The 26,964-nt window shown below is 44.0% G+C and overlaps 1 pseudogene; it reads left to right on the top strand.

The window, feature by feature from the left end:
- Window positions 1-3,526: 3,526 nt before the first annotated feature.
- LOC102912277 (LIM domain kinase 2-like) lies at window positions 3,527-5,877 on the top strand (annotated as a pseudogene).
- Window positions 5,878-26,964: the final 21,087 nt, after the last annotated feature.

Below are 26,964 nucleotides of genomic sequence, written 5' to 3'. Positions count from 1 at the left end.
CAACTGTCTCAGAGGTACTCTCTCAGAGGTGTAAGTGTGGCTTCCAAGCAAAGCGGTCATGAGCAGGACTAAACCTGAAGCCCCAGATCCCATTTCTTCCTTCCATACAGCAGGAGACACAGCCGCTGCTTATGGCAATGGAGCGCTGATTTACAGCAGTGGAGTGCTGGACCGGTTGCCGTGGTTCCAGCAGAAAGCTGGCCTTCAAAAGCATGTGGTTGAAGACACAAACCACAGCAGCCAAGGAGTCAACCTGGAGACTAGCTTTCTCTCACGTTTGCTCTAAGCACCTCTGCTCAGGTATCTGTTGATCTGAGGCAGGGAGAGGCCCTGGGAGCAGACATGGAGGTGTGTGTAAGTCTACCTGAAGAATTTCTGTTCATGAGACAGTCTTACTCTGTAGCTTAGGCTGGCCTTGAACTCTCAGCAGTCCTCCTGCCTCAGCTTTCTGAGTGCTGGGGTAACAGGTGTGAGCCACACCTGGCTCTGGGATACTTATAGTTGGAGGAAGTAAATACACCTACATGCATGCACAAACATGCACATCCATGTACACGTGTGTAGGACACGAAAGCAGAAGGAGGCTTGTGAGAGCAGAGGAAGGAAGAGGATGTCAAGAACTATATGTGACATGAAGGCAGGTAGGCATGCATAAGCTTCCCTCTTGCCCGTGTTCCTACCACAGTCTTGCAGCCTCAGGCACCATGCTGGAGACATTATCATGGCTGCTTACTTCTTGCTGTGAATGTGACCCTGCCTTCACTGCCCGAGCCCTTCCTGCCCCTTGGTAGGTGTCCACGGTACCTGGCTTTTCACGTGTCATTCTTTGGAGTCCAGCATATGAATTGGACTTTCCTGAGTACACTGTATCTTGTCTAATTGTCCTGTGCACCTTCATTGTCAGTGGCTTCTCCTGAGTGGGGGCTGCCTGAGGTCACATCAACATGCTAGTGTCCTAAGTCTTTACTATGCAAGCTGGAGGTAATTTATTCTCACATAGGGGTGGAGGCAACTGTTCAGAACTAATTCTGCCAGACTATACTGTGAATCTAGGGTAAAATGAACTAAAATCATAGTACTACCTGGTACCCTTTACATACACAGTACTACCTGGTACCCTTATATACACAGTACTACCTGGTACCCTTACATACACAGTACTACCTGGTACCCTTTACATACATAGTACTACCTGGTACCCTTTACATACACAGTACTACCTGGTACCCTTACATACATAGTACTACCTGGTACCCTTACATACACAGTACTACCTGGTACCCTTTACATACACAGTACTACCTGGTATCCCCTTACATACATAGTACTACCTGGTAGCCTTTACATACACAGTACTACCTGGTACCCTTACATACACAGTACTACCTGGTAGCACAGTACTACCTGATAACTTCATATATCACTTCAATCTTTGTAATATGGCCTCATTTACTTTTTCCAAATTAGCATAACTTGAAGAAGTTTATTCTATTTAGTTTTCTCCTATGTGAGTGCAAGTATGTATGTGTGCGTGCTCATGTGTGTGTGTCTGTGTGTGTGGTATGTGTGTGAGCATGTGGTGTGCATGTGTGGTGTGGTGTGGTGTGTGTGTGTGTGTGTGTGTGTTATGTGTGTGTGGTGGGTGTGGTGGGTGTGTGGTATGTGGTATGTAGTGGGTGTGTGGTGTGTGGTGTGTGTGTGTGGTGTGTATATGTGTGTATGTGTGTGCACTTACATGTGGAGTTCAAAAGTTAACCCCACGTGTCCTCCCTTGAGAGCTGTCTACTCCTTGTCTTCTGAGACAGGCTTTCTCACTAGCACCAGAGACTCAGCGATCCTCCTACCTCTGTCTCTAGGCACTGGGGTTACAATTTTGCATCATTATCTCAGCTTTTTATATGAGTGCTTGGGCCCAAACTCAGTACCTCCTGCTCCCGTGGCAAGCACTTTCCTGACTAAGCCCCTCCCCAGCCCCTGCCATTCCCCTTTCTAGATAGAAAAATAAGCTCATACCACTGTGGTGCTAAATCTAGGACTTACCCCCTGACTAATAACTACCCATGGCATCTCTACATAAACGATGCTTCTAATACTTTGAACTGTTTTTTCTATATCCAAAGTTTAACTAACTTGTTATCGCCTGAGGAATGGAGCGGGAGGCTTTGACTGGTATGGTTTCTCTTCTTTCCTTCAATTTTTAAAAATGTGTGTGATCTCTGACTTGGTAAAGCCCTTTGACACCACTGCAGCTGGCCAACTTATTTTCTAACCCAGGGGGAAACACCAACAGTTCCCATCCATCTTCCAGAAGCCGCAGCCGGAAGAAAGGTGAGGGAAGCTGACTCGTGAACCTGATTGCTTTGCCCGCTGTGTGTGACTCAGATCAAACACCGTTTTGTCCTCTCTTTCCCCTTTAGGGGGGAATTAATTAGGCTCTAATTACACCGACTGAAAAAATAGAAGCTACAATAAAATTATTTTTTAAAAAAAAAAAAAGCCATTAACAAGGTCTGTGCACAGAACTCATTATGACCTAGGGAACGAGGCTCATTTGGATTTTATGGCCTTTTCCATTTACATTTTTATTAAACTCTTTCTTACCACCCTCAATATGTCTTCTGTGCATGCTATTATCATCCTTGGGAATTTCCAGGTGTGTTAGATTAGATACTCCTCACTCCCTCACTCTCTTCGACTTCAGTCAAAGTGTGTTTGGCCCCATGGAACAGATTCATCATCAGCACCCCCTTGAACTGATTTAAAAGTTCACACCAATTTCCTTTCCCAATCTGGATGGCAGTCTAGGTTGCAGGGGCTTCTGGTGCAGGTGAATTAGATAAAAGCAAGAGTTTTTCTTCTGAGAAGGAAATTTGAAGAATCTATTCCAACCAAGACATCTCACTGCAGAATGGGAATTAGATCCGTGCCCCTGTTGGACAGAATCCAGCTGTGTAGGCTAAGTTGTTGGGAAAGTAGGAAGATTTCCAGAACATTGTGACAGGTCCTCTTACCCTCATCACCATGACACAGGACACAGGTCATAGCTTTAAATATAAAACTATTCCAGGAAGAGGTGTGGCCTTCCTCTAGGTGACACACTACAGAACAGGACTGTGCCTCTCATCCAGACCCCAGGCTCTCCTTCCTACCACATATGGCCCAGCTACTGGAATAAGCATAGTCTTAAAAAAAAATCTGAAGTCAACCACTGGCCCCTCCCCCAGAATGCCTGTGTGTCTATAGCTTCTGAAGAGAGGTGCTTCTCCTGCAGCCCTGAGGGTCCATGGAGCTCCTGAGATCTAGGGAGGAGACACATCAGCCATGTGCTCCTGCAGGAATGTGCCAGGGAGCCAGGGGCCTGGAGTCCTCTCTCTCCTGCTGCTCTCCAGGCAGAGGTGAGCACCGGGAGGCCAGCTCCAACTAGAGATGCCAGGAACCCTGCCTGTCACAGTAGCCTTCTGCAGCCAGCCTGAGGTACTCCCAGACAGGATTGCAGCTGAGCTTGTTTATCTGGTGTGAGAAGAAGATGGGGAGTTGCTTGTCTGTCTTGGCTTACTTTGCCTCCAGAGACCCCTTTAGGTGTTCAGAATGCTAGGAATCCCTCACAACTGGTTCTCCCAGAAGGATGGGAAGCTGTACTGCCACAAAGACTACTGGACCAAGTTTGGAGACTTCTGCCACAGGTGCTCCCTGCTGATGGCAGGGCCTGCCGCCCAGAGTGCTTTGCCTGCAGGAGTTGCAAGGTGATCATTGAGGACGGGGATGCATATGCCTTGGTGCAGCAGGCTACACTTTACTGTGGGAAACACCACAATGAGCTGATGCTGACACCCATGTTTGAAAGGCCGTCTACAGAGTCTGTCCTGGAGTGACTGCCCTATTCTGTCACACTCATCTCCATGCTGACCACCACTGAGTACAGATGTGGCTTCTCCATGTCTGTGGAAAGTGCCTCTTCTAACTATGCCACCACTGTGCAAGAGAAAGAGATCAACCGAATGTACATCAGTTTGAACAACTGCTGTGCCATCGACCCTGGGGACTGTATCCTGGAGATCAATGGGACCCCTGTCTGCACTCTCTGAGTGGAGGAGGTGGAAGATGTGATTAACCAGACAAGCCAGACACTTCAACTGTTGATTGAACATGACCCTGTCCCCCAGGGCCTGGACCAGCTGCGGCTAGATACCTGCCTTTCTACCTACATGCAAAATACTGGACACCCTCACATGCTTAGCACCCTGGACACCAAGGAGAATCAGCAGTAGACACTGAGGAGACAGTGTCTCCTGGCCCCAGCTCCCCCAAGGAGCCCCTGCTCCTCAGCCATGACATCAGCAGTTTGGAATCCCTACGCTGCTCCAGCAACTACTTGAAGCAGATCTTCTGGCCCTGTGACCTGGTCCATGGGGAGGTCCTGGGGAAAGGCTCCCTTGGGCAGGCCATCAAGGTGACTCACAAAGGCACAGGTAAAGTGATGGTCATGAAGGAGTTAATCTGTTGCTATGGGGAAACACAGAAGACTTCCCTGACTGAGGTAAGAGTGATGCAAAGCCTAGACCACCCCAACGTGCTCCAGTTAGTGGGTGTGCTGTACAAGGACAAGAAGCTGAATCTGCTGACAGAGTACACGGAGGGGGGCACACTGAAGGACTTTCTGCATGATGTAGACCCGTTCCCCTGGCAACAGAACGTCAGGTTTGCCAAAGACATCTCCTCTGGAGTGTCATATTTGCACTCTGTGTTCATCATCCACTGGGATCTGAACTCACACAACAGTCTCATCAAGTTGAACAAGACTGTGGTGGTAGCAGACTTTGGGCTGTCACTCTTTAGAGTAGAAGAGAGGAAAAGGCTCCCAGCAGAAAAGGTCACCATCAAGAAATGCACCTTATGCAAGAGTGACCCAAGAAGCACTACATTGGGGTGGGAAGCCCCTGCTGGACGGCCCCTGAGATGCTGAACAGCAAGAGCTACGATGGGACAGTGGACATCTCTTTTGGAATCATTCTCTGTGAGATCATTGGGCAGGTGTATGCTGATGCCTGCCTATTGGACTTTGGCCTCAATGTAAAGCTTTTCTGGGAGACATTTGTCCCAACAGATTCCCCCTCCCGCCTCTCACCTCCAGCCTTCTTCCCCTGGCTGCTATCTGCTGCGAACTAGAGCCCAGAACTGCTGCGGATATTGCTCTGTATGCTGTGAATATGTTGCTCTGATTTGGTTGATAAATAAAACACTGATTGACCAGTAGCCAGGCAGGAAGTATAGTATAGGCGGGATAAGCAGAGAGGAGAATTCTGGGAAGAGGAAGGCTGAGTCAGGAGAAGCTACCAGCTGCCACCATGAGAAGCAAGATGTAAAGATACCGGCAAGCCACAAGCTACGTGGCAAGGTATAGATTTATAGAAATGGGTAAATTTAAGATGTATCTAGTGCTGGGCGGTGGTGGCACACGCCTTTAATCCCAGCACTCAGGAGGCAGAGCCAGGTGGATCTCTGTGAGTTTGAGGCCAGCCTGGACTACCAAGTGAGTTCCAGGAAAGGTGCAAAGCTACATAGAGAAACGCTGTCTCGAAAAACAAAACAAAACAAAAAAAGATGTATCTAGCAAGAAGCCTGTGCCATTAGGCCATACAGTTTGTAATTAATATAAGTCTCTGTGTGTTTATTTGGGTCTGAGCAGCTGCAGGCCCAGGAGGGACTGGAGAAAACTTCAGCTACACAGAGCAGATGGCATTCTCAAAGCTGGAGGACTCCTTTGAGGTACTGTCTCTGTACATGGGAGAGCTGGCCATGCCACTGCCAGCAGAGCTGGAAGAATTAGACCACTCTGTGAGCGTGGAGTACAGCCTGACCCAGGACTTGCCACCCTAGTCATGGTCTATCTCCTTGCAGGGGTCATCCCACAGCCAGTATTGCCCCCTCTGTGCCCTGTCCTTGCTATGAGCAGGACTATCTAGGCTTCCTGTGGATTGATGGCTTGCTTAGAAGCATGATAAGCCATCCCTACTACCTCCCAGGAGGCATGTGGGTGCAGGGAAACAGTTCTCCACAGGCGCTGGGACCTGGTTACTGTCTGTAAATCCTGAAAGCTGTGAAGAAGATAAAAAGGCCTGGGTTTTCCACGAGGAGTCTGTTACTAGGGACCACTTGTGGCAGTGAGATTCTGGGAGGCTGTGGCTTTACACTAATGGACATGGTGTGGGCCTGCTGGGCAGGATGACAATGAACTGGCCTGAGAGCTCTGGAGTCTCTGGTCCAGCGAGGTGCAGGACTTCAAGCGGCAGTGTGAGTAACAGAACTGGGAGCCTTCAAAGCATGTGAAGTGACAGTAGTGATTTCTCCCCCCACTTCAGAACCTGTACTCTGGAGTGGGTTTTGAAGATTCTCTTAGTATGTGGTGAAACCCACAGGATCCAGAAAAAGGACTGGCTTCTGCTCACCAGCTCAGGGTCCACATCAGAGTGTGCGAGTTTCCACTTCAACGTCCTGTCTCAACAAGCAGTCACTCACACAAGCACCAGAGAAGCTGGGGCTAGAAAGAAAGCGCTCCTGGCCTTTAAAAAGTCCCATATCCTGGCTCAGTCAAAAGCTCAAGACACTGTCTGATGCTAGATGGGTTCTGGAGGCCAATGTGGTCTGTCTCAGACTCTGGGTCTAAGCAGGGAAAGGGGAGTCTCATCGATTTCTTGGGATCCTTGTAGAAGCTACTGCACATCTCTAGCATGTCTGGTCCAGGCAGCAACTTTGGACAGGCATTGGTGCTGTTGAGTCCCAAAGCTGAGATACAAAGAGAGCTCCCTGAGCTGAGCCCTCTTGATTCTACCTCCCTTGTTGCTGGTCCAGCTCTTACTTTCTGAGCCACACTCCAGGACCATGGGCATTGAAAACCCTTGGGGCACCTTCCACCCCTGGCTGCCAAGTGTCCAGGGACTCTCCAGCTCATGGAGATTTGCTATCTCCTAATTGCAGGCTCACACCATATTTAACAAATTGGGAATGGGTTTGGCTATAAATACAGTGTTGTACTGGTAGGGGATCTGGAGAGTGGTTGCTGTTATTATCTTTGATCTATTGGGTGATATGTGAAATACCATACGTCAACAAGATGAATTCTGGGGTGGGAAATCATCTTTGGTCACTTTCCTTGCTATGTAGACTGCACTTGTGTGTGGAGTTTGCAAACTTGCTATAGGGGATCCTGAACTCCCAGCAAGGTTCAGCATCCTGTGACTGGTTATGGGTGAGCCGTCCCCAGCAAGTGTAGGAGTGGGGGGCCTGAGTCAGGCCGTGAAGCAGACTAAAGAAATTAAGGAGTCAATATAGTGACGACACTGAGAGTGGAAAAATAACTCCAGACCTGACTTAAATAAACTTGGAGGAGTTGGAAAGATTAAAAAAATAAATAAAAATCTTAAGTCTAGAACTACTGACTCAGAACCGATACAACCCATATCCTCAAATCTGTTTCTCACATTCCACCCAGGAGATTCTGATAACTAGAAAGGCATGGAAACCATCTGGTTAAAGTATTAAGCCTAGATGAAAAACATACATTTTCAAAGAAGAAGAAGATGTACTCCGTGTCCCACATAACAGAACAGAATGACATGCCCTCCTGAATTGTTGGGGATTCTGACTCTGGCTGCTTCCCACGGGGAATGGATTTGAAATCTTATTTATCTTAAAGACTGATATAATTTAGACTCCATTCCAACTAAACCATATACACACATTTACGTGTAAAATGCATGCACATGTACACATGTATCCTAGGTATTGGCTGCACCCAGAAGGCCTGACATAGGGACTAAAGCAGCTGTAGTCTCACCAGAGGCCCTAGGGGCATTTTTAAAGCTCTCTACAAGTCTCTGCCAGGGCTTATGTGATGGGGGCAGGGTACTTACACTCTCAGTTCATCTGTGGGCTCTGAACTCCTGCTTCCACTAGGTGTGCTCTGATTCTGGATCCTTCCACCATGGGTATCATTTCTACTTTTCCTTGCATGCCAAGTGAGTCCACTCTCGACATCCTCTCCCATGCATTCTGACAAGATCTTGGTCTATTTTCACACTCTAATGATGCTCACTTGCAGAGAAATATACTGGAGAGAGCACATGGATGTGATGACGTGACTTGTCCAGGTTCAGCAAAACCCAGCTGTCAGATGTTGAGGAATTTTGAAATCTGGTTGTTATTCAATATTATACTACCATCATTATTCAACATTATGTACACTTAATTAATTTATGCAACTTATAAAGGTAATACAGCATAGGTGCTCATCACTATTTCATTTCACTACATTTAATTACTGCTTGTATTTCTCAAGTGCCCATGTGTGGTTTGGTAACTATGTCATCAAACAGGCTGCTACTGCAGGCCCTGCTCCACTCTGTGCATAATGACTGCATGTTGATCATGGTGGTACTTTTCATAGCATGGATTAAGTTCTCATAGCTGTCTAGTTAAACATTTAACAGAGAGCATTTTACTCACATCACCTAAACTGAGTTATGTCACACTCGTATCTACTAAAATATGAATAACATAAAAATTGAGTGCTTTCAACATTTGAAATGTTTTCTCTGATTCAACAAAGAAAAAACTCTGATGGTTGAGTGAGTGACATATTAACACGTGTCATCTCTGTTTCACTTTCATCTTGTCATTAATATAGGTGAAAGTGTCAGCCCACATTCACGTTGGAACTACACTTAAAATCAAGTATGTATTGTAGTTGGATTTTGTCGAATCAACTGTCCTGTCCACATAAGACCTTTGTGAAAATCAAGATCATTAGGTTAAGAATCAATTGGCTATCTGGTTAACAATAACTATATAATTTATTATTTAATTTCTCAAGGTTTATTTTGTTACTCATGCATACAGGTGTGTGTGTGTGTGTGTGTGTGTGTGTGTGTGTGTGTGTGTGTGTGTGTGTGTGCATATGTATGTTCAGATGTCAACAGAGTTCAAAAGAGAGCACCATATCCCCAGAATGTTGTTGAGAACCACCCAATGTAGGTGACGAGAATTCAGTTCCAGTTCTCTGTAAGAGCAGCAGTCACTCTGAACTATACAGACCCTAAGCCTATCTAACAAATATATTTAATATATTATAGAAATATTATATATTTGTAATACATACAAATACATATATATAATATTACACAATAAAATTTTACATAATATATATGCATCCTATTGATTCTGTTCCTTTAATGAACCCTGACTAATATATAAAGTTTCCACAAGGAAAAGATGCTTAAACAATATAAGCACAAGAGAGGAAACCAAATTCAGCTTGTGCTTGAAAGGAAACAGACAGCAGAATCAAGACATAGTGAACGGCACTCTGTCCACAGAGCAAGATGAGGTCATCAATAGCCAGTTATTAGTGATCAGGCTACATGAGCACATGAGCCAGTGGAAGGAGCAGGTACAAGACACCAGATCAGAACTGAGGCCGATACAAGGCACTGAAGGGTGGTCTTCATGTATTAAATTAAGAATAGCTCCTACTTAAAAGCTAGGCACACAGATAAAGGGTCTCCACTAGGTGTCACAGCAATGTGATGTGAAGAGCTATGCCACAGTTGAACAGTATACAAGAATTGGCCTTGTGCATAGATGTGTGGAACAGTTGGACTTTGGGTGAATAGGCTACACCCTCTTCAAGCAGCAAGCTTTGTCCTGGTCATCTCTACATGTCTTCCTTCTCTCTGGACTATCAGGCCCAGGCAGATTTATGTCCTGTCAATGACAACAGCAGGGTGAATTATATAAATGTATTAAGCCTCCATTCATATCTTGTCGGTGAGTGTCCCATAAGCCAAAGCAACTCAGTTTTCCTTCCCATTGCTCTGATCAAACACTCTGACCCAAAACAACCTATACGGGGAAGGAATTTGTTTGGCTCATAATTCCAGGTCACAGTCTCTCATTCAGGAAAGTCATGGCAGGACCTTATGTAGGAGCTTGAAACAGAAACTGTGAAGGAGCTCTGCTTGGTGGCACTCTCTCTTAGACTTATGCTCAGCTAGCATAAGTCTTATACATCCCTGGAGCACCTGCCCAGGGGATGGCATGGCCCACAATGGGCTGGGCCCTCCCATATCAATTAACAATTAAGACAGACATTCCCACAAACTGATCTTATTTGGGCAATTCCTCAACTGAGACTCCCTTCTTTAGTGACTCTAGGTTTATATCAAGTTGATGATTAGTAGTAACTAAGACACATGGCCCAGTGCCCTTGGAGTCAGAACATTGTGAGCCTGAGGCTATAGCACAGCAATGGGAGAAACTATGAGCAAAAATTAAACCCACCAAGGGCTTGAAAGATAAACTTAGCCTGGTTTATAATGATGGGAGGAGATGCTACAGAGGAGGAGGGATGGTGTGAGACTGTGTTTTTCACACAGGAGGAAGGAAACAGGGAAGAGAACACAGAGGTACAAAATGCAGCAAAGACAGCTTGGGTGGTTGGTCCTCACCGTCAGGTTGACTGGCTTTACAATTACCCATATGATTGAAGCTTACCTCTGGGGATATCAGTGAGGACACAGCCAGAGGGTTAATGTGGTGTGGATCCACCCCGAGAGTAGTGCCATATCCAGAACAAGGAGAGCTGGGTGGAAGAGAAGGAGAAGGATAAAGCCAGCCAAGAGCCATTATTCCCCACCCTCCACTTCCTGCCTGTATTAACATGAATCCTTTCCTCCCCACACCCCTCCTTCTAGGGTGGACTGAAGTCTCTGGACTGTGAGCCAAAATAATGTTTTTCTTCAAGTTGTTTCTGTTAGACAACGTGTAGTGGGAAGAGTAGCTAACCAACAATGGAGGAGCTGATCCCCATCCCCGACCTGGAAGGACAGACAGATGAACATGGCTGTTTCTAAGACAGCTTAGTGAGGAGGTATATCCAGCCAAACTGCTCAGGCAGCTACAAAACAATCAAGGTGTGAGGTTAGAGCTTACAAAGGGATGTTCAGATATCTTTCATTTCAGGAAAGAGTCTCAGTTTACCTTATTTTAAACCTAAACTAGCCAGCCCAAGAGATGGTTCTGTTTGCTTTCAGAAGTTCTCTCTGCTGCATTTTTATGGCTACAGAAGGCATATGACAGCTCAGAGTGATCTGTTCCCTTGCCACCCACCACACATACCACATACAACACACACACACACACACACACACACACACACACACACACACACACACACCTTGAAGGAGCCTCTTTCCACCAGAACACACAGCCATGGTTCCACTCTACCAAAGGAACCCAGAGACTCTGTCTGTGTTAAATGCCTGTGGCTACATGGATTTGCTTCTGTGACTCTTCAGGAGTGTGCTGTGGTCCTTAGGGGCTAGGACACTTGTTAGCTGCCAGTGGACATCGGAGTTGGAAAGCTGCATGGAAAGCATGTGGTAGCATATTCAGTAAAGCCCATGGACTGTTTTGGAGAGTGGCTCTCAACCCTGACTGAAGGTATATCCTGTTGGGAACTTGAGTGTCACAGGTGCCCAGGGCTTCCCCCACAGTAATTGAATGAGCTTCCCGAAGTGGAGAGGCAACCTGGGCATTATTTTTTAAGCTCTGCAGGTATTTCTAATGTGTAACCAAGTATTTAAAAAAATTCTATTCCCAACTGTCCTGTTTATTCACATGGTGCTATGTGGGTCTGGTGATTCTTTTTATAAAATTGACTGTGAAAACATAAAATATGTTCATGTTCACTCTGGCTTCAGTTTTCAAGTATGTAACTTATGCTAAGGATCTGAAAATCACATTTTTTTGTTGTCTTAAAAGTCTTCTAGCCACAAGACAGGCAGAAACTCACCTTTTTAGTCATAGGGTAGTTCAAATTTCCCTTCTGAAGTTTTGATAACTTTAGTCTGGGAAATAAATGGACAGATACAGATTACCATGAGAAAACTATACACATCTATTATTGTTCACAAACATGGGAGCCATAAACAAAGGAAGAAGCTCAAAGAAACTTCCAGACATTTGATGTTTAAATAGAATTTTGAGCTACAGAAAGAAATGGGGATTAGGCTGTTGAGTAAGGGGCTGATAAAAATGATGTAAGATTGAGGGGAGGAAAATGTACCATGAACAGAAGTTGTCTTTTTATGAAGACAAAATCTTATCAGTAATAACTTCAGAACTGCTTGTGACATCCTGTGATAATCTCTGGGTGGATCTATATGAGGCCAATCTGAAGCCCCAGAGGAAATTTGTTTATATCTGTTGTTTACTTCTAGAACAGATGTAAATGTTCCCCAGGAGAATGACATTTCGGATTGTCCTGTCTGCAGTCCCTTTGAGTAGTCATCTTGAAATATACTTGAGAGGTTTTCTATTTTGACCTACACCCCAGTCATATAATTAATAGTAAGTAATGATGACAACAGTGATGATAGGAACAGTGATAATGGTGGTGATGATGTTGATGATGGTGGTGGTACTGGCAGTGAGGGTGATAATGAGAGCAATTATGATGATAGTGATGATGATGGTTATGATGATGATGGTGGTGGTGGTGGTGACAGGGTCAGCAAATCTTGGACAACCATGCTTAGACATGAAATGATGCATGCTGCTCTTTCTTGTCAGAAATTTGTGCACATCTTTTGATTTAGGCAGAGATTATTTTTTAAGAACTGGGGAGAAGATCAGAGGACAGGTACACCATTGAATCAAATGCAAGGAACAAAAGACCACCGTTTGGATGGGACTGCATAATATCGGCCTTCTCTTATCCTCCTGAACTATTTCTGTCTTGTGTTGCTGGAAGATCACAACTGTGTTGCCCTGAGGGATGTTGTAAGCATTGGGAGTTCTCAGAGTTGCCTTAGGAACAGATAATAAAAGTTATGGTAATCTGGTAAATAAGAGAATCTTATTTTCCATCTCACTGAAGACCTGAGAACATCATTAGTCAGCAATGGTCATCTCACACACACTGATACTTTCAAGGCTGAGACCACGCAGATTGAAGGGTTTGTTTAGCACTACTCAGATAGGGGGATAGAGCTAGTGTTTGAATCAAGGTCTTCTAAACCTAAACTGATGAGCTGATTATAAGATAGAATACTAGGACATAGAGAAACAGGATGAGGAATAACAGTGAAATCAGTGGCATTTCTTTTTACCTTTAGTTATTAGCAAATCCAGTAACTCCACTGTCTAGTAACAACACACTTGGATAGAGGATGGAAACATTGAGTTGACTGCTGTCAAGAATGTCTCCTTTGTCCAAACAAAAGTCTGTGGCCTTATTTGTTTTCCACTAAGGAGTAGGAATCAGAACATAAGGGGCAGAGATGTGGATAATGGCACCCTTTTTCTGCCACAGCTGCTTTTCCTTGAGGGTCAGAGGCTGCTACCCCATCCCCACCTCCACTCCAACCCCAACCCAAGCTCATTTAGTAATCTTTCAACAATAATAGATTATGTTGCCTTTATTTCCTGGCAGGAAGCTTATGAATGGTCATATGGGTTTCTTTGAACAGTTGACGTGAACTTAGCAATCCTGTGACTGGGAGCAGATTATGATCTGCTCATCTGTCTGTGTTCTGCCCTGATTTCTGTCCCCTGCCCTGATTTCTGCCCCATTCTGAGTCTGTCAGCTGTGACACTACATTTTTTTTTCCTTCTACATCATCCAAATGCAGCATTGGCACATTCTTCTCTATTATATTTTTATTTAAGCCCTTTTTATTTAAACCACAGTCAAGAGGTTAATTAGGCATCCTCAGATTCTCCTGTAAGAATTCGGTGAACAAACTTGACTAGCTGCTAAGGAAGCTGATGGGCATACCAGAGCTACAGACCCAGCTCCTTGACAAGATGCATTTACAATAATGTTTTTGAGAAGCATGAGAGAGATGAGATTCCAGAACGGGAAGTCTGGGAAAGGAGGAAGAGCCTTTATGTAATGAAGGGTATTGTTACATGTTGCTGATTTACTCAACAGATGAATCTGTTATCTGTTACTGGAATAGAGTGTCAAAATATTTTATTTTTCTTGAGCATATTAGTGGTTGTGCAATTTACTTCCATTGAAAACGCCTGGCCGTGGTTCTCATCTAAGCAAATAACTTTCTAAAGTGTCTGGGTCATCAGGGAGCCAATAATGTTTGGCTACTGTGACGTTTATTTGGCCTAATGGGTTCCTTCCTGAGACATTAATGTCTTTTCTGCATGCCTTGCCTACAATGGAATTGAAACTGACTTACTGCTACCCGTGGGTCTCTTTCCTCTCTTTAGACGATGTGATAAGTGAGCCTGTAGCAATCCTCCTGTTAGGTTAACTCACCTCATGTTGAGTAAGTGTCTCTTTGAGAAGCCGTTGCTTTCTGAATGTCCCATTTCCTCCTGAAGCCTTGTCAGGGCTTTGGAGTCTCTCAAAGCTTGGACTGTTGCAGATTTCTATCCTAGAATTCTCAAGTTCACATTGATGCTCAGCCTCCCAGAATCAGCTCTGCATTTTTTTCCTGATGGTAGCTCATTCTTCACAGGCTCCCCATACAATACACATGAATGAAAATCTTTGTAGTCATAGGACTGGAGAGAAGGCTCAGGAGTTAAGAACACTGGCTACTCTTACAGGGGACGTGGGTTCAGTCCTAAATACTCACACAGTCATTCACAAATTTCTGTAACTCCATTTCCAGGGGATCTGATGCACCCTTCTAGCCTCCACAGGAACCAGGCACCCACATGGTGCATAGCCACACCCACAGGCAAGATATCCATACACATAAAATAAAAATTGGAAATTAGAAAAGTTATTTAAAATATCATCATCACGACTGAAAACAACTGAATTTAATGAACATGCTTTTGAAAAGTTTCTTCATTTTGCATGCACCTGTATGTTTGTATGTGCCATGTGGCCATCTGGATCTATAGGAGCCAGAACTATAGGCAGTTAGTTGTGAGCTCCCTGTCATGGGTGCTAGGTCTTTTGCAAGAGCAGCAAGCACTATTAACCTATGAGCCATCACTTTAGCCCTGACTTTTTTTTTTTTTTTTTTTTTGAAAAAGTTTTAAGTATCCCAGGCTGGTCTTGAACTCAATATCCAGCCAAGGAAGACCCTTAAGCTTCTTGATTCTCCTGGATTTACCTCCTGAATGCTGGGCTATAGGCCCCACCATACCCAATTTACCCAGTGTTGAGAATGACTCTCAGGGCTTCATTATTTATACTAGGCAAACACTATCAACTGAGATACATTATTGTTTCAATTCTATGAACATTTTTCTGTGTTGACAATGTAAATATAGTTGTTCTTTCTGTCTTCTGGAGAGGACACTCTAATGAGGGTGATATATGGATATTCAAAGTTCTTGACAGGGTATGTCATCATGTCCTCCACCTGCACAAGGCCTGCACGTGATTGGACCCATCAACATTGTGTCCTGGAAGTGGAAAGGGCTCACGAGACCCCACCCTTTCCTGAGTATTTGTATGCAGTTAATGATTGTTGGAAGAAGGGGGTATTTTTCCCCTTAGCCACTGGTAAGGAGCCCATGCTCCTGTTAGCAATGCTAATGAAATGCACTGATTCGTATTTAAAAAGACTTGAACATAGAAAAATGATTAGCTATAAAAGGGAGGAAATTAACAAGGAAACAAGAGACAGAGATAGGGGTATGCCTGAAATATATTATATACATGTATAAAAGTATCACAGTGAATTCCACTATGTTCAATTAATATATACTAATAAAAAGATGGAGGAAATCAGAACAGACAATGGCTTCAGTCCCAGACCTATAAAGATCCAGTGATCTTATTGACAGGAAGTCTTGAGTGAATGGATAGGATGGTGCAGGAAGTGAGGAGGTGGAAATATGTGGGAGAACAGTCAGAATGGAGGCATTTCAATATTGGGAGAAAAAAAAACCTTAGCCAACCATGTGGGTGCTCATCGCTTGAAAGTTAGCTAAAGATGTCTTTGTACACCAGAAACAACCCCCAATACTTGGCAGGAAAAAAAAATAGATTCTGACTCTGATCGTGTGATTCTGAGGCAGGTCATGGAACATGTATTTCCAAGTCCTCAGTGATTGTGACACAGCAGTTTGTCGCCTTGATTGCTCATGATCATTCATTTGCTAGCTAAGAGGACAGGCCCTGGGATCCAGCAAGTCAAGGATGGATCTGAACTCTGGTGCTGCCATTTGATTTAAACTCTTGAGTCTTGGGTTCACTTCTTTGTCAAATGATGTTGATGATGATGACTTTAAGGATCACAGGAGACCGTGATTCTGAAATGCTGGCCATGGCCTTGGTCCAGAGGAAGTGTTGAGTCTATTTCTCCCTATTCCAGCTTCCTGCTCAGTGCTCAATGGAAAGAGAGGGAGCCCTGAAAGTGGCCATGTGGGATCCATCGTTGCACTAAGTCTCATGCCAGTGAGCATGCCTGCATCTTCTTCAGCCACTAAAGCAGAGCAAATTCCTTCTCTGGTCAGAAGAAGGATGGGTAGCAGCTTCAGGGGTAGGGTTATATCTGCCTGTTCTCTTACAGAGAGAGTGCCCTGAACACAGGGCCTTGATGACTGCACACATGAGTAACAAGCCTGCCTGTCAGAGTGCCCTCTGCCTCCACTTGCCTCTGGAGTGCCACAGTCGCATTCAAATATGACTATAAGCCCCCTCCCTCCAGTTACCCTATGAGAAAAAAAAATGACCTCATATATGTGCAATGGACTTAACAGAGAAGGCATTCTAATTGGTGGCATATGTCAGGTTGGTAGGAGGCTTTGATTAAAGAATTAAGTAAAACTCCTCCCAGTTTTACTAATGTTTATATTATGTGACACTCTCTTTCCAGTTACACACGTCTTACAGCTGTGTTCTGTACACAGTGTGGCTGTCACACCCATGAACTCAGCAGCTGTGGTTGCCTGCACAAGACCTGTACAAGATCAAGCAGTCAACATTCTAACCTAGATGGGGAGTTTCTCTCCAGTGCCCCCTCCTTATTAAGGAGTTTTCGGTGGTTTATGAATCCTGGGGGAAGGAGAATCGGTCTTCTCTGAGGGTGTAACCACTGGTAGGCTTTCCATGCTCCAGCAGATGGTCCCACACACATATGAGTGGCACTAACTTTATTCAGTGATTTATGAGGAAGAAGAAGAAGAAGAAGAAGAAGAAGAAGAAGAAGAAGAAGAAGAAGAAGAAGAAGAAGAAGAAGAAGAAGAAGAAGAAGAAGAGTAGGGCCCTGGCCTTCCCAATTTGGGTAGCTGTTGCCTGCTTGCCGGCCTTGACCAGATGTCCTCCCTATGCTAATTCCCTGCTGGTTTCCACCCTCCTGAATGCTTAAGGGAAGTTCTTTGTGTATCCTGCATTCTTTGTGTATCCTGCATATTCGGTGTTAACAGCTTAGATGCAAGATTGTAAACATCAGTAGCAAACTTCTGCCATCCAGGGTTCTCCCATTGTGCTGTAAGCCTATATTTAAGATTTCCTCCCTCTTTCAATAAATGGCATTTGGCATTCTGCTGAGGTGAGTGACCCACTGTCTTTTGTCTCTGTTTTTTTAATCCACAGCCCCTTGCTCAGACATGGTGAACGGGTGGTAGTAGCGCAGGCATTATTGCTACGAAGAAGAAGAAGAGGAGGAGGAGGAGGAGGAGGAGGAGGAGGAGGAGGAGGAGGAGGAGGAGGAGGAAGAAGAAGAAGAAGAAGAAGAAGAAGAAGAAGAAGAAGAAGAAGAAGAAGAAGAAAAGTTGGAAGGGAGACATGTTGGGGTTTATAGGGAGAATTGGAGGAGGGAGATGGGATGGATATGATTTCACTGTATACATAAATAGACTCCTCGAGAATAAAGAAAAATTATGTTTAAAATATGAAAACATCCTTACAAATATAGAGCAGTTAGAAAACAAGAAAAGCTTAAAGTGGTTAAAAACATCTGATCATGTAGGTATGTCCAGGGCTTCTCATTGGAGGAAGCTGCAGGTGCCCTTTGTTCTCTTTGAGCAGCCTTCAAGTGGAGGACACATGAACTCCAGTCTGGTTCCAAAACCTGCAGCCAGCATGCAGATCTTCAGACCTTTTGTCAAACCATCTTAAACTCCCCTGTTTCATTTCCTGAGGTAATGAGTGGCTAATGTGGTTCTCAGAAGGATTAAATAAAATAAAACAAAGCATGCAAAGCCCTCAACCTGGTCCAAACATAGCAGGCTATTACTAGGATAATGATAATAATAATAATATATACATTCTGACTAAGGGAGGAAAATCAGGTCCAAACACTGCTATGCTGTCTACAGCTGACATCTGATCTGATGGGACAGTATGTGGATGCTTTGGCTGCCACTCCAGAAGAGAGGTTATATCTCACATGACTGAGTTATTAGGGTGGTCGGTCACCATTCTAATCTCCCTTTATATAGAGATAAAAGCAATTTCTTTTCTTCCTCCCCTCCCTTCCTTCCCCTCCTCTTTCTTCCTTTTTGAGACAGGGTCTCATGTAGCCCAGTCTGACCTCACACTTACTACTCAACTGAACACGACCTTTAACTCCTGATCATCCTGCCTCCACCACCTGCACCCTGAGTTCTGGAGTTACTGACCTGCATCAGCACAACACCTAACTTTATGCAGTGCCTCGGATGAAACCCAGGGCCTTCTGTGTGCTAGCCAGCCAAGCACTCCAGCTGAGCTACATTGCTACCCCAAGGCACTCTTCTAGTCTCTGCTAGTCTAGTCTGGTCTATCCTGTCTTGTCCTATTTGTCTGCTCTGCTCTGTTTTATTCTAGTCTCTTCCCCTTTCCTGACCCCAGCAGAACTTTCCCACTGTAGAAGCCGTTCACAGCTTCAGACACATGGCTGCCATCCAGATGAGCACACCTAGAGGCACATTCGGGTCCCGCTGTCACTCTGAAGGAGCCATGTTAGTGATTGCTTGCTGCATGACTAATTTTAAATATTTGTTTGATATGCAGATGATGTCTCCCAGTGACAGCTGGAGGACTGCTGATGTCTTTTCTTATAACGACACAACCCTGCTGCTGTTCCCACTCAGTGACTGACACTATTACGGCTGTTTAGAGCTCTGATACACTCTTTGATTGTCAATGCTTCAAGCAAGGCCACAGTAAATACACATGATGCCTGCATGACAAGTAGAAGGTGGTCCTCCTTCTAAACAGAAAAACTGAAGAAAGCACTGTGACCCCTCCCGCTCTGAGAAAACCACCATAACCACCACCCTCCACCCTGAGGAAACCACCATGACCACCACCCTCCACTCCTAGAAAACCACCATGACCACCACCCTCCACCCTGAGGAAACCACCATGACCACCACCCTCCACTCCGAGGAAACCACCATGACCACCACCCTCCACCCTGAGAAAACCACCATGACCTCCACCCTCCACCCTGAGAAAACCACCATGACCACCACCCTCCACTCTGAGAAAACCACCATGACCACCACCCTCCACCATGAGAAAAACACCATGACCACCACCCTCCACCATGAGAAAACCACCATGACCTCCACCCTCCACTCAGAAAACCACCATGACCACCACCCTCCACCATGAGAAAACCACCATGACCACCACCCTCCACTCCTAGAAAACCACCATGAGCACCACCCTCCACTCCGAGGAAACCACCATGAGCACCACCCTCCACCATGAGAAAACCACCATGACCACCACCCTCCACCATGAGAAAACCACCATGACCACCACCCTCCACTCCTAGAAAACCACCATGACCACTACCCTCCACTCCTAGAAAACCACCATGACCACCACCCTCCACCATGAGGAAACCACCATGACCACCACCCTCCACCATGAGAAAACCACTATGACCACCACCCTCCACTCTGAGAAAACCACTATGACCACCACCCTCCACTCTGAGAAAACCACCATGACCACCCCCCCACTCCTAGAAAACCACCATGACCACCACCCTCCACCATGAGAAAAACACCATGACCACGACCCTCCACTCTGAGAAAACCACTATGACCACCACCCTCCACTCTGAGAAAACCACTATGACCACCACCGTCCCAATTCAAGCAAAAACAAAGCTCTTCTTACCTTATACTCAATCGGAGAAAAGTGCCTTTTTGATGAATCTGGAAATGTATCTCAGACATTGAGGAACTGATTATATTTTGTTGCATCTATCTACCTTCTTACTGAGACATCTTTGTGCAGTATGCAACATACAGAACCTTCCATGGTGGCCCCAATCCAGAGCCTTTACATATCTACATATTGTAGAATTAAAAGAAATTTCATTAATCTGTCACCAGAGACCCTCTTAGGGTAAATACTTTAATTAGGAAAATGCCTTGTCCTACTGTGTGTGAGGAAGATTCTTGAAGAAGAATAGCCCCATCAGTAGAAACCCTTTATCTCTGACTAACAGGGTTAGTGGGGTAAGGGGAAGAAAGCTGAGCTGAGATATTCAGAGAGAGACACACAAAGAGAATGGTGAGGTCTGGGTAGGGAGGAGGCAAAGATATTTCCCAATGACAGCATAGCCAGAGGCTTTGATAGGAGCAAGTATGTCTAACATTTAGGTTTGGATTTGGGGGAGAGCACCACATAAGCCTCCTCTGTTGCTTTTAAAGATTAACTGAGACTCTGAGAGTTAACCATGTCTCACAGTAAGTTTAAGAAGTGAAAACTGAGGTGATACCCTTCAAGATTGGGGCTTGCAGGACCCCCACACCCCAAACTGACCTGAGCCAAAGAGGGAAGAAAACAAATAGCTGGTTTGCACTGTGTCTCCAAGACCCACAAGGAGAAGGGAAGGGACTCTGTCCTCTGACCTTACTTCCCATCTTGCATGGGAGTGGAAGACAAGACTGGCAAATTAATATGCTATTATTGATAATAGCAAAGCCTTAATTTTTTTCCTTATGCCAATCATTGTTGCAAGCACTTGGTGTATGTTAGCATTTTAAAAACATTACCTCACTGGGCGGTGGTGGCACACACCTTTAATTCCAGCACTTGGGAGGCAGAGGCAGGTGGATCTCTGTGAGTTCGAGGCCAGCCTGGTCTACAGAGCGAGTCCCAGGACAGGCTCCAAAGCTACACAGAGAACCCTTGTTTTGAAAATAAAATTGACTTTTTATTACGAGGTAAATATAGATTCACATTGTAGGATATGATAGAGAAAGCCATATACTCCTTGTTTAATTTCCACCAATCAGAAGGTGTGGCAAAACTCTAACACAATAGCATGACCAGAAAGCTGACATCAAAACAGTCAAGTTACAGAACATTCCTAACACCACAAAGATGTCTCCTCTTCTTTCGTACAGTCACACCCACTTCCTTTCCACCCCAATCGTATCGCAACCCTGGATTGTCAATAACAAGTTCGTATTTCCAGAATTTTCCATTTCAAGAATTCTATCTAAATAGAACTTACAGTATGTAATGTTTTGAGATTGAATTTTTTATTTTTTCCATTCAGCATAGTACTCGAGATCTGTCCAAATTTTGCATTCACTAACAGTTTTCTGTTTTCCCCACTAAATAGTATTCCATGATATGAGTGTAGTGTTAGGTCCCTAAAGCATGCCCCAAAATGTCAGTGCTGATAGTAATGTTTTAGGGTAACAGCTTAACTGATAGCTGAGCTGGATTTTGCCAGGAAACAGAAACTTAAAGTATTTCTCAGAAGTCCCTAGTAGCTGCTTAAACATTGCTAACTATCTTAGTTAGGGTTTCTTTTGCTGTGAAAAGATACCATGACCCTTGGCAACTCTGATAAAGGAAAATATTTCACTGAGGTGGCTTGCTTATAGTTCAAAGGTTTAGTTCATGATCATCATGGTGGGACATGGAAGCATGTAGGTAGACATGGTGCTGGAGAGGTAGCTGAGAGCCCTACATCTTGCAGGCAGCAGGAAGCGGTCTGTTTCACTGGGTGTGGCTTGAGCATATATGAGACTCAAAGCCTGCCTCCACAGTGACACAATTCCTTCAACAAAGATACACCCAAACCAACAAAGCCACATCTCCTAAGAGTGCCACTCCCTTTGGGGGCTGTTTTCTTTTAAACCACCTTGTGTTTTTAGGCTTGTAGTCATATCATAATGCGAAACACATTCAGTCCAACTTCAAAAGTCCCAATAGTCTATAACAGTCTTAAATTTATTTAAAAGTCTAAAGTTCAAAGTGTCTTTTGAGATTCATGCAATCTCTTAACTGTAATCCCCTATAAAATCAAAATCAGAAAGCAGATCACATACTTCCAACATATAATGGCACAGGGTATATATTTACTGTTCCAAATGTAGGGAAGGGTGCATAGTGAAGAAATACTGGACCAAAGCAAGATAAAAAACCAGCTGGGCAAACTCCATTCCTGATGTCCAACTGTTCTTCAGATCTCCAACTCCTTTCAGCTTTGTTGACTGCAACACACTTTTTTCTCCTGGTGTGGTTCTACTCCCTGTTAGCAGCTCTTCTCGGCAGGTATCCCATGACTCTGTCATCTCTAACATCTTGGGGGCTCCAAGGTAATCCAGGCTTCACCTTCACAGCTTCACACAATAGCCTCTCTAGGCCTCCATTCAGGGACACCCCTGACACATGCCTGACCACAGTGGCTTTCCTTAGTCAGGCAGGAAGATTTCATAATACTTTTCTTTTATCATCGACTCTAAAGCCAGAACTATGTGGCCAAAGCTGCCAAGTCCTGCTGTTTACTGGGGCTGAAATATGGCCCCTTGTGCAGTTGGTTCTGGGGGTTTTGTTTGTTTGTTTGTTTGTTTTTACTTTTTTACTCTTTGCTTTTTTGGGGGGCCTCCTACCCAGCTCCCAAATGGAGACTTTTTCTTACTTAGAAATGCCCAACCTTAGCTTGGCTTATTTCTAGCCAGCTTTTCTTAAATTATCCCATCTCTCTTTTGCCTCTGGGCTTTTACCTTTCCATATACCTTTCTTTACCTCTTACTCTGTGGCTTGCTGTGTAGCTGAGTGGCTGGCCCCTGGAGTTCTCTTCTCCTTCTCCTTTTGCTCCCTGATCTCTCTCCCCAGATTTCTCCTCCTATTTATTCTCTCTGCCTGCCAGCCCCACCTATCCTTTTTCCTGCCTAGCTATTGGTCGTTCTGTTCTTTATTAGACCAATCAGGTATTTTAGACAAGCAAAGTATCACAGTTTCATAGAGTTAAAGAAATGCAACATAAAAGAATGCAACACATCTATGCATCATTAAACAAATATTCCATAGCATAAATGAAAGTAACACATCTTAAAATAATATTCCACAACACTCTTGTTCAACTACATCTTCACCAGCTTTCTGTTTTCAAAGGTTTCTTTCACTGACTAGGTTTGGTTGTTCTGGAACTTGCTCTGTAGATCAGGCTGGCATCAAAATCAGAGATCCTCCAGTCTCTGACTCCTGAGTGTTAGAATTAAAGATGTAGACCACTACACCTGGCTCCAAACTTTTCTTTCATTCCTTTTCACAAGTTGGAAACTTAGCTGGGTGGGATCTTGCCCTGAGGTCCCTTTATTCCATTTATTAATCTGTTTATTTCCTTGAACACAGGAATGGATTTAGCTCCATTCCACTTCCTTTTTTTTCCTCTTTTTCTCTCTTTTAGCTCTTTTTCTCCTCAAATTTTACATTTTTTTGCTCCTTTTCATTATATATCTGTATAAGAGTGACCAGTAATAACCACACAACAGAGTCTATACTGGGCTATTTTGAGATTTCCTCTGCCAACAGAATTATCCTTCACTTTATTCTTTCACAGTTAAACTCTTCACTTTAGCCTCAGGCAGATTCTTCAGACAGGGACAAAAATCAGCCACATTCTTCATCAAAATGTCACACGAATGATCTCTAGGCAACATATTAAAATTCCTCTCCACTGAGACCTCTTGAGCCAGTTCAAATCACTCTTAGTACCACTGTCTTCCATGCTCCTACTGGTATGGCCCATTAATCAGTGCTTAAATCATTCCACTGCTTTCCTAATCTGAACTCCCAACGTCCAAATTCCTCCAAACAAAAAAGTGGTCAGGCCTATTATAGCAATCTCCCAGTCCCTGGTACCAACTTCTGTCTTAGTTGGGGTTTCTATTGCTGTGAAGAGACACTATGACCACAGCAATTCTTATCAAGGAAAAAATTTCATTGAAGTGGCTTGCTTATACTTCAAAGGTTCAGTCCATTATCATCATGGTGGCACATGGAGGAATGGAGGTAGAAGTGGTGCTGGAGAGGTAGCTGAGAGTCCTACATCTTGCAGGCAACAGGAAGCAGTCTGTCTCATTGGGTGTGCTTGAGCATACATGAGACCTCAAAGCCTGCCTCCACAGTGACACACTTCCTCCAACAATGACAGACCCACTCCAACAAAGCCATGCCTCCTGAGAGTGATACTCCCTTTAGGGGTCATTTTGTTTCAAACCATCACACTAACCTCAATTGCCATTATCTCATCTATCTGAAAACATCCCCAAGCTAATTGTCATTGTTGTTTCAGTTTTCAAGAAGACTCCTCCTGTTGTCTACACATGTAAAACCCAAAGAGCTTTTGCAACTATTGCTGCCCTCTACTGTTTGAAGCAGCTGGATAGTTTTTATTATTATTATTATTATTATTATTATTATTATTATTATTGTCACTATTATTATTAAACTGTTCTTCTCTCCACAGAGAATGGCTGTGTTCAGTAGTTTCTTTCTGCACCCACTTACATTTAGTGCTGAAACCCAGAAAGGACATCTGGGTCCTCCTTTGGGGACCTGGTCCCTCCTCCAAACCAAAACTGCCTTCTTATTCCTGCTGTTCATATTTGACTCCAGATTCCGAGTCTGTCTCTTCACTCTTCTCTCTCTTCACATCCTACTCACCTCTCCTCACTGACTGGGGTACATTCCCTGCTCTCAGAACTGCCTGCTCAGTTTTAGTTTTTCTCTGGTCAGAAAGTCATGCTTGCATGCCAGGCAGTTTCTCACACCCTCCCTGGTGCCCACCCATCACTTGGTTAGGGGAGTCTGTGCCTTGTGATCTGGGCATTCTCTTGATGAACCCCAGCTACTTGGGAAATAGAATTTACTAGCAATGTATGTAGATGATTAATTTCCTAGGTTAAAGGGGTCTATTCAGGCTAACAGAAACTGATTTAATAATTTTAACCCTTATGTTGTTGCTAACTTGGTTAGACTTTAACTATTTGGAGAAACTAAGCCATACAAAAACTATGATAATCTGTAAAATTACACTATAAAAGGATCGGAGAAATGAAGTTTCTAGTTTCTCTATGGACTGTATTTATAGTTTAAATTTTATTTTGGTACTAAAATATCTTACTTTTTAAATGTATATATCTTTAGTCTCAAGCTTTAATTTTATAAAAGATATCAAATGATTGTAAACTGATAAAGATAATCAAGACATACAACTTAATGGCCAGTCACCTTATAAAGGATCAAATTCTTCAATATACTCCAAACAGTGTTTGTGGTCATGCTAAGTACAAATGTGGTTCCTTTACAGGGACAAGCTTTAGCCTTCTGTATATGTTGTCAAAGTTAAGCCTGAAACAAGTAGCTAAAACAAATAAGGTTCATTTAATGTAAAATGATATTCAAACTCAGGTAGATAATGTCCCTCTCAGAGAGATCTGATGAACATAGCATTTATGGTGTCTTGTGGAGGGAGGAACAGGAAGGGCCAGAAAGGGTTTTCCATGACTGACAGAAATACCAGCTTCTGGCAGTAGCTCCAAGGCCACCTCCAAAGAAAATATGAGACCAAAGGATTCCACCTAGGACCTGCTTCAAATGTGCCAAGACCAGTCGCTGGGCAGAGACTGCCCTTTACCTCACCCACGGCTAGGAGCCCTGCCTAAACTGTGGATAGGCAGTACATTAGAGGAACGACTGTCCCTCTTACCTCAGCAAGGTCTGTCAGTCCCCCAAGTTCCTCCTCCAAGCTTCCTCCACAGGAAAATCTCTCAGATCTTCTGGGCCTGGTGGCCAAAGACTGTCCTTACCCTGGGACATTAATACCCAACAAAACCATCAATATTACTGTGGAGGAGCCTGAGGTGACTGTCCAGATGCTGGGTAAGTGTCTATCATTTTCAGTTGATACAGACACTGCTTGCTGTATACTTCCTGCTCACTCTTATAAAACTTATCCTTCTCAGATTTCTGTGGTGGGTGTTGCCATCTAGTCCCACCAACATGGGGCTACAGGTTCTCTCCTTTGTTCCCTCTGGGGCCACCTGACCGTTCACTCCTTCCTCTTTCTGCCCAGTTGCCCAACCCCATTATTGGGTAGAGATATCATGACCAAATTACATTTTCCCTTTTCTTTCATTGAACTCCTTCCTGAATTTCTTCCTCTCCTAGTCTCCGAGGACTAACCCCCTCTGGTTCAACTTTCTTTTAAATACAAATTAAATATATTTCCTGTTTTATATCAAGTCAATAAATCATTCCAATCATGTGGACAAACCTCAGGGATGTTTTGACAGACAGAGTCTTCTGGTGCTTCATTTGGTTGAAGTTAAAAGTCTGCTTTCACCTTCAAAACATTCTGGCTTTGCAATAACTTTGGGTGCAAAGGATGGACATGTTGCTTGCTGATGGTACACATTTGAGAGCTTTAAAGGCAAGTTTAAATTACCCGACTCTCTTAAATGAAAAAGCTTCAAAACTGAGGCTTAATTACCTGCCAGCCTAAATTGGTTTCAAGTATAAAAGTCAGGCCGTGCTTTTTCCTAGAGCTAACAGGCTTCCTGCTGAGATAGGTGAACTCACAAAAATGTTTCAATAAAAAAACCTCTCAAAACTACCATGCTGTTGTTACTGACTTAAAAATTGCTTTTTACTATCCTTTATGCTCCAATTATGATTTCTAAAAGAACTTGCTTTTCAATGACTATTCTCAATAATTAAGAACCTATGTCTCA

This window comes from Peromyscus maniculatus, chromosome 1, assembly GCF_049852395.1.
Source record: "Peromyscus maniculatus bairdii isolate BWxNUB_F1_BW_parent chromosome 1, HU_Pman_BW_mat_3.1, whole genome shotgun sequence".
Classification (NCBI taxonomy): Eukaryota; Metazoa; Chordata; class Mammalia; order Rodentia; family Cricetidae; genus Peromyscus; species Peromyscus maniculatus.
The sequence above is the reverse complement of the archived record's forward strand: the minus strand, read 5'-3'. Positions and strand labels throughout refer to the sequence as shown.